This window comes from Mauremys reevesii, linkage group 24 (assembly GCF_016161935.1).
Source record: "Mauremys reevesii isolate NIE-2019 linkage group 24, ASM1616193v1, whole genome shotgun sequence".
Classification (NCBI taxonomy): Eukaryota; Metazoa; Chordata; order Testudines; family Geoemydidae; genus Mauremys; species Mauremys reevesii.
This window is the reverse complement of record NC_052646.1, coordinates 4,493,452-4,504,575: the sequence shown is the minus strand read 5'-3', so window position 1 is coordinate 4,504,575 and position 11,124 is coordinate 4,493,452. Positions and strand designations below refer to the sequence as shown.

Here is an 11,124-nt window from a genome sequence, read left to right as displayed (position 1 = left end):
AGGGAGAGGGAAGGGATGGAAAAAACGATAACAAAAATGATGAAATATTTTCATGCTGGGTTTTGAAAGTAAAAAAAAAAAAGTTTTGGTCTCTTTTTTCATCCACAGAATCAGTCATTTTTGAAAATTACCAGGAAGTTTTTATTTTTGCAAAAACATTTGTGTGTTTGAAAAGGGCGAGTTTTCTTGGGAAAAAAAAAAAGTCGACTAGGTCTAGTGATCCGGGAGCATTTCGCACACCGTTTCCACTGGAGCAGGTAACCCTGCAAGGTAGAGCCCTGTGCGGGACGAGTGCAGAGCCCTGCAGCTGGACCAGGATCCCATGGGTCCCGCAGGATCCGCTGCCATAATAGCAGGAGCGGGATTAAGAATAGTCCTGGCTCTTGCACAAGGTGCAAGGCTACAGAAGATGGAGGCTGCAGTCTCAGGCTCCCTCCTGAATTCCCTGTAGCGCCTTGAGGGGTGGCGTCAGCCATCAACCATGGCCCAGTGGGACTGGAAAGAACAGCCTGCAGTGTTGTGGTACTAAACTCGATCCTGAGGGAAATTGCTGGTCAGGGATATGCCTTTTGCACCAGGGAGCAACTGGGAGGACTTACATCTTGATGAGCGATAGACTTTGCCCTTATGCTACACAGTGCTTCTGTCTCACGTGGCTTCACAACAACCGTCCTAGTGGCACCACACCCCTGCGTGGTAGGGAAGTATTAACATGCCCACTTTGGAGATGGGGAAAACTGATACCCGGAGTGAGCCCAAAGTCAGCACAATGAGTGTGGGAAAGGCAGTGTGGGCTAGTGGATAGGGCAGGGGGCTAAGAGACCTGGATTCTGTTCCCAGCTCTCTCATTAACCTGCTGTATAACCTTGAGTGAGTCGCTACTCTGCCTCTGTTTCCCTTCCTGACCTTTGTCCTGTCTATTTAGATTGTAAGCTCCTTGGGGCAGAGACTGTTTATATAGCACCTGGAGCCCTGGGCCCTGATCTCAGCTGGGGCTTTGAGCTGCTGTTATAATACTATCAGTCATAACAATGACAGAATTAGGAAGAGAACCCAGGAGTCTTGGCCCTGTTGTCTAGCCACTAGACCATGCTGCTTCTTGCCAAAGGTGCGAAACTGTTCACATCTGCCATTGACTCGCTTCTTCGTGCCTCAGTTTCCCCATCTATAAAAGGAGGCTAATGGCACTCGCCTACCTTGGGAGGAGGTTGTGTTAAAAATACTCTTAATGATCCTCAGAAGTACCAAGTATAATTATACTTATACTCAGCTTTTTCCAGCTGTGCATGACCTGCTGCAGGGGAGACCCTAGCGCATTGGCCCACAGCTCTGGAGACCCAGTGCTGTTCATGGCTTTGCCATGGGGCAACCTTGGACAAGTCACGTCACTGCTCTGTGCCTCAGTTTCCCTACGTGTATCTCGGGGATAATGATGCTGACTTCCCTTTGTTCTATGGATGAACAGTGCGATATAAGAGCCAGGGATTGGTTTTTAACCCCATTATAGACCCAATAAACTCACCCCACAATAGAGGCCGTTCCCACAGCAGCCTGATTGCACTGGAACCAAATTCCAAAGGACTTCTCCCGGCTTGGAGGTGGGCTGGGGGGATGTTGTGTGTGGCAGGTGGAACAGCATCAGTGGAAACAAGCAGAAGTGGCTGACTGGCCAGAGGCAAGAAGCACTGGGAAATGCCCAGATAATAACAACCCTCCTGGGGCTCATCAGCAGGGTCTGATGCAGGACTTTCAGCCCTGCTGCTACTTGGGCTACAGGAGGCCTGCCACGGTGCGCTGGGACTCTGCCTTGTCCTGTAGCAGCTACTCCGCATACGTTGGCTAATGGAATCCCTTCTTTAGCAAAAGCTAAACGCTCCAGGGCCGCCGGGGGGGGGGGGGGAATGGGGCAATTTGCCCCAGGCCCCGGCCCCCACAGGGGCCCCCCCAAGAATATAGTATTCTATGGTTTTGCAACTTTTTTTATGGAAGGGCCCCCCGAAATTGCTTTGCCCCAGGCCCCCTCAATACTCTGGGCAGCCCTGAAAAGCCCTGTGAATTTGAACCCCACTGATGGCCCCAGTGAGTGCTGGTTCCTCCGGCAGCAGTAGTAAGTCATTATCCTCTAATTGACTAACCACTAGAGGGGGATGTGGTACATGTCAGTGTGCTACCCATAGTTATACCCGAACGGCCAGATCCCTGGCTGGGGTAAATCCACATAGCTCTGTTGAAGTCAATGCTGACTTACACCGGCGGATGGTCTTCATCCCAACTGCGGGGAAATTATATTCCTTCTATTTGTACAATGTGTGAAAGTAGCAAACGTTTTTCACCCTTTGTCTGAGCTGCCCAAGCGTAGATGGCGCGTATTTATGTTTGAGCACCCAGGAGTCCTCCTCCTACCCCCCTCCCGCCCCCGGTATGGGGCAAGGAAAAGTAATTTCCATTGTCAATAGACTGCATACCAGCCGTACGAAAAGATCAACCCATCGCCGTAGTGTGGGAAGAGAGTTACTCAGCATTTGGTTCCCAAGAGAAAAATTGCAGCTGAAACTGACTTTCCAAAATACTTTGAGGCTCACAGAAATGTTCTAATCTTCCAGGAGCTGCCAGGAGCCTCGGAAATATCCTGGGCTTCATTCTTCCCTTGTTTGCACCAGTGCAGATCAGGAGGAATTCTCCTATACTAAACTGGCGTAGGAGAGAGAGTGGGGCCCATTGGAGATGTTTTTTTTTTCTGGTTATATGATTGCAGCTGATTGGAAAACAAACACCCAAGATTCTGTGCAAACAACCCTCAGTGGGATGACTAATTCCGTCTCAGCATAAACTGATATGGTGCTAAAAATAGGACCAGTAACAATAATAATAATAATAATAAACCCAACCACGAACAGCCCCAAAGCCAAACAAACCGAAAAGTCCACCAGAAAGATGCATCTTAAGATGACGTAGGAAGGATCTGACATGAAATCTGCTAGGGTCAGCTGGGCATATCTTCTTCATCGATTTCACTGGCATTGTTCCCCATAATCCTCTCTGTTCTCGGCCTGGGTACCACAATCGTTGAGTCTCCTGAGCTCTAGGTGGTCCCTTCTTGCGTCTATGAAACTGTAACCACAGCGGACAAAGGGAAGATGGCAGGGTTGTTAATTAAACGATCCTTATCACTGAACTCAGGTCCAAAATTTAGGTCTCCTAAAAATAATAAGCTATAAATATATTAAGAAAATCTAATATTGATAGAGGCCTTCGCATGAAACGGATTCCTTATAGGTCAGTCAAATGCTTTTAGGCCCCGATCCTGCCCTCGGCTCCATTCATGTCACAACTTTCCATTGGGACTGGAAGCTCTTTGGGACAAAGGCCGGGTGTTTGTTCTGTGTGTGGATGGTCTCCTGATCCCAGAGTGAAGCCTCCTGCCGTGACGGCAGGGCAACTATTAGTACTAGTCCTGTTTATTGTGGTCGTGCCAGGGGGCCAGTGAAGAATTGTGCTAGGCACTGATGGCCGTATTTGGGGTCTGCAAGGCATTTCCCTCCGGGTCAGATTGGCAGAGACCCTGGGGGTTTTTCACCATCATTTATTTATTATTTGTATGTCAGTAGCACCACGGAGCTCTTGTTATGGACCAAGACCTTGCCGTGCCAGGTGCTGTACCAACACAGAACAGAAAGACAGCCCTTGCCCTAAAGAGATTGCAGTGTAAGGATCAGATGAGAGACAACAGCTGGATACAGACCGACAGGGGAGTACAAAGAAACAATGAGACAGTACTGGTCAGCACGATCTCCCTGCCCCCTATTGGAACATACAACGTCCTGTATTAGCTCGACTTTAGTATAAATGCAATGTTTATGTACCTCTCCCTGCCATAAAGTCTCCTGATGCTGCGTGTGTACACACACACACACACATTGTGTAATTCACCACCTACCTTCCATGCACTGGGAGCCTCCTTCTACACCAAACGTACTGTAAAACTTCCCTATTCCTCCTCAGCCTGAGTCACTTGCTTTGTGGATCCTCCCACCGGCGCTGGAACTTATGCTCTGGAAGAGGCTGATTGCTTGTGTCAAAAAGGCTTAACTGGAGTCTGCATACGGCTGAGCCCCTAGCTTGGAATTCTTTTGAGTCTGTGTCTGTACCGCACCTAGCACCGTGGTGGGGGGTCCTGACCCACAGCTGGAGCTATTAGGCGCGACCGCCACACAAATAATCAATAATGATCATCATTCTTTCTGCTGCCAGAAATACAGTCCTCACCCCGTCGTCCTTCCCATTCCACGCTTCCCCTGATTATTCTATGGGCCTGGCGCTCATTTGCTCCGTTCCTGCGGCTGGGGCAGGGATGAAGGTGGCTTTAAGGCTACCTTTGTGCTTCTCAGATTCTGAGGCCATGTAGGTCTCTGCACAGGTCCTGATGTCAGTGGGAGCTGCCTGATGTTGCTGTAATTTACCCACTGCTTCCCATGTTCCTACAATGCAGTGCGCTCTGGCTACACCACCCTTATTTCAGGACTGGAAGCAGGGTCCTTATACCAGCTCCACGCTGGCTAGAGGATCCCTGTGCAGGAGGGGATTCTCAGGGGGCCGTGTCCACCCACCTTAAGGCCCTCTGTGCTGCCTGAGTGGCCGAAGTGGGCCTTATTGTCTCTGGGAACCAGGTTTTTCAGATCTTCCATCAAGAAGGAGGCAGGTGTCTGCTGCCCACATCACAGAGGAAGTGGGATGCTATGTAACAGTTGTGGTCAGTGTGTGGTGCTTCTAGCAGTCCCGAGGATTATCTCATTTCCCAGAGAAGTTATTCCCAACCTGTCACTCACACACCACTCTCCAGGAACTTATTATTTAAGGTCTCAGTCAAGATCAGAATGGGTGTCGGGGCCTGGCAGCTTCTCCCTTGGCTTTAATGGCTGCTGCATTGGTTACACTCTGGGCAACTCTCTGCTTTCGGAGCAATTGTCTCAGGCTCTCTGCAGAGTCAGGCAAGACATCGCTGTGCTGGTTACATTCAGGTCACATATCCAAGCTTTTCATCACACCCATAAACATAAATTCTTTATTTAAATGAAAGCTGAGATTCTGAGATGCTCTCCTGGGATGCCATGAATGGGAGCTCCAGGCATGGGTCTATATAGTCTGTGCCTTAAACCGACCTTACTCCAGAGGGTGGAATGTTGCAGCCAGAATCATTCCAGGAGATCTTCCACCCCCCCCCCCCTATTTTTTTAAAGGAGTGTGATCCCAGCATAATTAATCCAGATTGAAACTACGTATAGGAAGAATTTTAGAAGGTGGCTGGAGCTGGGCCAGGAAATTGTGGAACACAAGAAAAATATTAGTTTTGGAACTTGGGTGTATGGATTTGATTGACTTAGTAAAGTAAGATTGTCATTTAAAAAGAAAGAATTAACTTCCTTCATTTTATTCTTATTGTGGCTGAATAGGCCAGTGAAGATAGAATAGAATGGGATAGAATTCCTATTTATGCCTATACAAGAGAGGCAGTCTGGTCCACTCTATGGAGTCCTGGGTGGCCTGGGAGGGGAAAGCATTTCATCTCTTTGCATAGTGTGAGCTCTTTGGGACAGGCACTGTCTCTTGCTGATTGTTTATACTGCACCCAGGACAGGAGAGCCCTTATGTTGGTTGGGGCCTCGGGGTGCAACCGATATTGAAAGTGAGCAAGCTGATTTGTAGAGCCAGCAGAACGATCCCTTAGCCCAGCTTCCCAGAGCCCATCCCACGTTTCCTATGGTGTGTTTGATATTATTGGCCCAGCACTTTGAACAAACTATTTTCAGACAATGGGCGTGTTTTGCAAACTACTTGGTTCAATTCCTGTGGTGTGATTCCTCCCCCCCCCCCCCCCGAACCACATGGTATTGGTTCTGCTCCTTGATTGGGTGAGTGGAACTTTTAATTTCATTTATTTAGGGGCCACCCTCCCCCTGCTGTCTGAGCACCTGACAGACACTAATGGGCGTGACATTCAGGCCCCTTTTCCTTGCCCTGTCAGTAGAAAAGCACCTTAAAGTGGACGTAGGTATAATTAGCACAGCCTTTAATGGCCTTTTTACTCAGGCAGAGAGGAGTAAAGGGGCCTTAGTGTAAATGAGGATCAGGCAGGCCCTAATTGTTCACACCGTTGTCACTAAATTGATGTAGATACACCAGTGCAAAATTTCTTAGTCTAGGCAAGCCCTCAAATTGGTGAGGGGCGAGGGAGAGAGGGGGTATGATCCAGTGCAATCAACCATTCGGGTTAGGCTGTAAGCTTCATACTGGAATCAAGTGACTTGTCCGAGGTCACCTGGGGAGGCTGTGGCGGGGCTGGAAACTAAATCCAGAACTCCTGGGTCCCATTCTGAGGCCTTAGCCACAGGTCCAGCCTTGAAACGTTAGAGGAGCAAAGAGTGGCACACATTTTCCAGTGTGAATTTGAAGACTAGTAATGACTCATGCCGAGGGATGGGGCTAGGGGCCAGGAACTCCAGAATTCGAATCATGCCTCTGCCGCTGAGTTGGTCTAGTTGCTTCACTGCTCTGTGCCTCAGTTTCCCCTCTAACATGCTGATAATCTGCCACCTCCCCATACAGAACAGTTGTCAGGTGTTAGTGAATATTTGTACAGTGCTTGGAAATTGTACAACACAAAGTATTATTTTTATATATTATTATGTAAGGTGAAAGTACATTTTTGGCTTTAAATATTTTGTGCCAGAGCCTCAGCGGGTTTAAATTGACGTAGCTCCATTTAAATCAATGGGACAGATTCCTAGTGTGTATACATCACCTTAGTTCTGTTGAAGTCAATGGGTTAGATCTCTAGCTGGTGTAAAGTGGCATTCATTGCAGTTCACGGCCCAGTTCCTTGTTCTCATCTCCATGCCCTCGTGGAGTGAGGAACAAAAACCCAGGAGTCCTGACGTCCACCCTTCACCTCTAACCACTAGATCAAACCTGCCTCCCAGAAACAAGAATAGAAGCCAGGGGTCCTGACTCCCAGCACTTTCTTCTCTAACTACTAGGCCACACTGCTCTTTATCTGAGATACATCCCGCAGTATTGCTCGCTGCATATCTACAAACACCCCACTGCCTTCCGAATTTCGCCATCGGTGCAGGGGCGCTGCTGGAACAAGGCGGGCAAAGAGGGAGGGGCTGCCGCACCGCCTGGCTTGAAATGGTTTCCATCCGATACAGGGTTCAATGGCTCTCAGCACCCCCACTCTACACATTGTTCCAGCCCCGCTACATCGGTTAGGGCACAGCTGGAAGGCGCTCAGATGCTACGGTGAGGCTTGTGGCGCGAGAACCGACGCAGACCAGAGCTGGGGTTGCAATTGTCCACGCCTGGAGGATTTTGCTTGAGAACAATGTGTGTGTGTGTGTCAAAAATAGAGGTGCAAGGGGTCTGAAGGACTCTCCTGACATAGGGTAACCAGACAGCAAATATGAAAAATCAGGGCGGGGGTAATAGGGACCTGTATAAGAAAAAGACCCCCAAACCAGGGCTGTCCCTATAAAATCAGGACATCTGGTCACCCTATCCTGACAGCTAGTGATGGGATGGGGATGGGGACCAGAAACCGGCCAAGTGGAAACCAGGCCCCTTGAAACCTTGCAAAGCTCAGGCTCCTAAATAACCCTGCTGCTGCTGCTAGTCCTCCAGGCGGAAGGATTTGCAGCAAGCCACGCTGCAGCCTAGCTTGGGGGGAGGTGGCTTGGGTGCAGGGGTGGGGGGTGGAGAGGAGGGTGCTGGGTGGCTAATCCCTCCCTCCCTGGGCCTTGCGTAGGGCTCGGCCATTGGTGGGTGGGGACCCATCTGTCCGTCCCGGCATGCTAGGCTGCGCTGCCTGGTGGTTACGTTGTGTCTTTTCCCCAGTGGGTTGGAAGTAGTTACCTTTGTAGCCAAAAAGGAGGAAGGAAGGAATCGACACACACACACACACACACACACAGACGCAACCAAAAGGAGGAAGTTCATTGAGACACTGAGATTGCTCCTGGTTGCCCGGGCTCGCCTCTGAAGTGTGGCTGCGGTGCTGGTGCTGCAGTTGTTGGTTTGTTGTTGTTGTTGCTGCTGCTTCTTTGGCGCCTCCACTTCGCCAGCAACACCCCATCCCCGGGAGGGGGCTCCGGGCTCCTGGCAGCGACTTTTTTGGGGGAAGGCAGCGCGGGAGCGGACGCTGGCGGGTAAGTCGAGTCCTGGGGTGTGTGTGTGTGTGGGTAGCCTGGGGGTGGCGGTGGACTGACAGCTCTGGGGAGTGCGGGTGGGGATCGTCTCGGGTGGAAACCAGTTGGCAACAGCCGGGGTTAGGGTGGCCGGAGAGCAAGTGTGAAATACAGAGACGGGGGAATAGGCGCCTTTATAAGACAAAGCCCTGACTGTGGGGACTGTTCCTATAAAAGCGGGACAGCTGGTCGGCCTCGCCTGGGTACCACGGTGATGGGCGGCCGGGGGGCTGTTGTACAGAGATGGAGCCATAGATCGGGATCGATTCTGGCTGCGGGGCGGGAGGGTGGCGAGCGCATCCTGCAGCAGCCTCTGACATTTCAAAACAAACCCTCGCCAAAATGGTGCAGAGGTGAAGGGAGGAATACAGGCGGCGGCGAGGTGTTGCCTCCCTTGTGTCTGCCTGACAGCAGCGGCTGTTTGCAAAGGGGGGGGGGTCAGAGCTGGGGGACCGGTGAGGGGCCAGGGCTCTGACAGCTCCGCAGGGCAGCCGAGGAGGGGAGGGTGGGGGGTCGATCCCCTGTCCCTCCCCTCGCCTTGGTGTTAGATGTCGCTTGGGGTGGGTGACAGGAAAGAGAGAGAGGTTCTGGTGCCATTTGACAGCAACCACCGGAAAAAAAAATGGTGCACAGGGGAAGAAATGCTGCCAGGGTTGGAGGTGCCTGGGGGAGGGTGGCTGGGAGACAGCAGCTGGGAAGGGGGCGGGGAGAGAGTCCCAGATCTGTGATGTTCGCCTGTTGTTTGGGGAAAGTGTGTGTGTGTGTGGAGCTGACAGCTGAGGTTGTTGCCGAGGGTTACGGGTGGTGGTGGTGGGGAAACGGGGACTTTGGATCCTGCCATTTAGCAGCAGCCACCAAAATGGTGCAGAGGGGAAGGAGGATCTGTCCCAGGAGGGCGAGTGGGGAGGGGGCTGGGGAGCAGCGGGAGTCTGGTGGGGACAGAGGGTGCCTGGTAGCTGGGGGATAGAGGTGTCTGGTGGGGGCAGGGGTATCTGGTGGAGCATAGGGGTATCTGGTAGCTATGGGGGCAGAGGTGTCTGGTGTGGGGCAATGGGGTGTCTGGTAGTTGGGGTAGGGGTTCCTGGTGTCTGGTAGCTAGGGGATAGAGGTGTCTGGTGGGGGCAGGGGTGTCTGGTAGCTGGGAGGGCAGAGGTATCTGGTGGGGGCAGGGGTGTCTGGTAGCTGGGAGGGCAGAGGTGTCTGGTGGGGGCAGGGGTATCTGGTGAAGCATAAGGGGGTATCTGGTAGCTGAGGGTGGAGGGCAGGGGGTTCCTGGTGTCTGGTAGCTGGGGGGGGGGCAGGGGTGTTTGGTGGGGGGCAGGGGGTGCCTGGAGTTTGGAAGCTGGGGGGGTAGCGGTGTCTGGTGGGGAAAGGGGTATCTGATGGAGCATAGGGGGGAATCTGGTAGCTGGAGGGGCAGAGGTGTTTGGGCAGGGGGTGCCTGGTAGTTGGGGGCAGGAGCAGCAGTGTGGAGTAAGTACAGAGAGAGGGTCCCAGAGCTTCTTAATGCCAAAGTGTGCGTCTCTGCCACGGGGAAGGACAGCGCCCTGGGCAGCTGCTCCTTCCTGGGGTGATGGGCGACAGCTAAAGCCACCAAAATGGGACGGGGGATTGGAACAACACCCCCACCCTATGCTTGGGGTGTTGGGGGGGTGGGAGCAACAGGCACCCCATGTTGGGGGAGCCGGGAGCAGTGCCCCTCTGTGTTTGGGAGGCTGGCTGGCTTAGTATATGGAGCACCGGGGTGGGGATGGTGGGGGGGGGGGAGAGATTTGATTGGCAACAGCAGCTTTTAGGAAGGGCGATGGTAAATAGAGTGCTAGGACTTGGACGGCTGCCTGTTCTGGGGACTGACAGCTGTGGTTGTTTGTTCCTCTCTGGTTGAAATGCTGCTGAAGGCTGGTCTGTGTCTGTGTCTGTGTTGGGGGGTTGAACGCTGGGGACGACGACGAGGCATTTCTGCCATTTGACAAAAGCTGGAATAAGGTGCCATGGTGAGGAGCCGAGACTCTCCTCAGGGAGAGGGGGCGTTATGTGGGTGTGGGTGCACGCCTCGGGGGTGGCAGCAGTCACCACAGGACGGGGGTGTGCGTGCGGGTTTCTGGGACCTGGCAGCTGTAGGGGATGCTGAGGTTTGTCTCGGGGGGTGCCAGTGTCGCTGAGGGTGACAGAAGACAGAGGCACGTCCCACAACCTGAATGGGGCGGCAGGCCAACAGAAATATCTCAGGGGAGAATGAGGGGGTGGGGGACGGGTTTAAGAAAGACTGTGTGTCAGAGGCCCGCTGAGGTGCCGTCGGATCTGGGTGTTGTTTGGCATATGTGTTGCATCTGAGATGCTTGTTTGCCGTCAGTAGATCTCTGCTTGCCCCTTTGCTTGCATGTTGTCTGTCTCTTACGCAGACACAGACATGCACACGGCTCTTTCCTTCTGCGCTCTGGGTGTCTGTTCTCACCCGGTGCCAAATCCCCAAGTAGCTGTCTCCACATGTGAAGGAAAAGGGGGGCTGATGGCTCCGAAGGGTCAGCCCTAAGTTGGTCCATTTCCTTCCCCTGCGTGCTCCCCACCCCCACAACATCCTCTGCCCCAGTTCTCCTGGCTGTGCGGAGCTGACATTTCACAGAGGGCCCTTTCTCCGCTCTCCCTGCCGGTTTGGTTTTGGGAAGGCAATGGGAGCTGAGTGCTGGGTCTTTCGACTGTAGGTGGAACAGTATCTGGAGCGCACCTACCGAGGGCTGCTCCGGTTGGAAAGTGATGGTTGAGCACCATGCCGCCCATTCGAATGTCTGATTCTCATTAGCACTAAGGACCCTTTACCCATCTCTGGCCGCACAAAGGGGCCTGAGGCCCGGCTGAAACACAGATTTTGTAGTAGAATAACAAG

The 11,124-nt window shown here is 52.5% G+C and overlaps 1 protein-coding gene across 11 annotated transcripts in view; it reads left to right on the top strand.

Annotated features, from left to right (window-relative positions):
* The first annotated feature begins 7,831 nt into the window (after positions 1-7,831).
* The window catches only part of MEF2D (myocyte enhancer factor 2D), a 172,192-nt gene continuing 168,899 nt past the window's right edge, over positions 7,832-11,124 (top strand). For 10 of the 11 annotated variants that reach the window (XM_039512663.1, XM_039512665.1, XM_039512667.1 and 7 more), the window contains exon 1: positions 7,832-8,201. The gene's annotated coding sequence lies outside the window, so the exon portion shown is untranslated. Of the gene's footprint in view, positions 8,202-10,212; positions 10,235-11,124 lie in introns of those variants that run through there. The other variant, XM_039512661.1, reaches the window with a different exon arrangement.